We start from the raw sequence: 1308 nt of genomic DNA, 5'->3' as shown, positions 1-1308 counted from the left end.
CGGCACCACTGGGATTGATAACTATAACCTTTATTGGAGGGGGAGCTCTAAGGTTATCTCTTGGATCCATAGGTTAAGGACATATGTTCCATATGGGTTGAATGTAGATGTCGATGTGAATGCCTTTATTGACAATTCCTAAATCGATTTTTGTACACTTTTTCTGAGTCGTACGTATCAGCCTTATATTCAGTTAATTTTAGTTTTGAATTATGTGTAGATATACGTTTTTTTAGATTATTTTTAATATTTATTCTGTCACTAAGGGAGTTTTTCTTACCATATTCCTTTTTAATGTAATCCTTGTTGATTGTCCAGTAGGGGTCACTGGAAGCACTTTAATCATAACCAATGTTGCAGGACTAATCCCATTACTTAATGGGCATGATTTTTGTACTAACTAGATGCCCTCATAGATGGTTTTGAGTCCACCATCTGGTCACTAACATGTCGGACTGGACATGATCTCCATCGTATTGTTGGTGACCCAGGTATATTAATGTACTTTAAGTGGCGTTTATTTAGTTTTTTTGCCCAGCGGGATTGTTCTAGATCAGGAATAAATTGTCCCCTGGGGGTTTCTATAGTTATGGGGGGGGGGGGGTGTATGTAACTAATTCCTGGGTTAATTCACAGGTGATTAAATATACATTTATGAATATTTGGAGATTTACAATATAAGATAGTTGTTGTGATGTATTTTTGGTTAGGTTTGGGATATTTTTACATTTTTGAGGAAGCTATAAGTGATTATGGCCAACTGTGTCTCCCCTTTCAATGACAATTTGTGGTTCTGGGTTAGGTAGTTAGGGTATGACCTGACATGGTGAGTGTAAGCTGTTTTTAGTTAATTGGTCATTCAATTCATTGTTTGATGTATTACATTCTTTTATTTATCATTATTTATCATTAATTGACAATTTTCAAAAAAAAAAAACGCATTATTTTTTACTTTTTGCTATAATAAATATCCCCAAAAAATATATAAAAAAAAATGTTTTTCCTCAGTTTAGGCCGATACGTATTCTTCTACATATTTTTGGTAAAAAAAATCACAATAAGCGTTTATTGATTGGTTTGCGAAAAAGTTATAGTGTCTACAAAATAGATGTTAGTTTTATGACATTTTTATAAAAAATTTTTTTTTTTTACTGGTAATGGCGGCGATCTGCGATTTTTATAGTGACTGCGACATTATGGTGGACACATTGGACAACTTTGACAAATTTTTGGGACCATTGGCATTAATACAGCGATCAATGCTAAAAAACTGCATTGATTATTGTACAAATGTCACTGGCAGTGAAG

The sequence above is a fragment of the Lithobates pipiens genome, unplaced genomic scaffold (genome assembly GCF_037356315.1).
Source record: "Lithobates pipiens isolate NorthernLeopardFrog02 unplaced genomic scaffold, aLitPip1_a1.2 Scaffold_1, whole genome shotgun sequence".
Lineage (NCBI taxonomy): Eukaryota > Metazoa > Chordata > Amphibia > Anura > Ranidae > Lithobates > Lithobates pipiens.
This window is presented reverse-complemented; position numbering follows the sequence as displayed.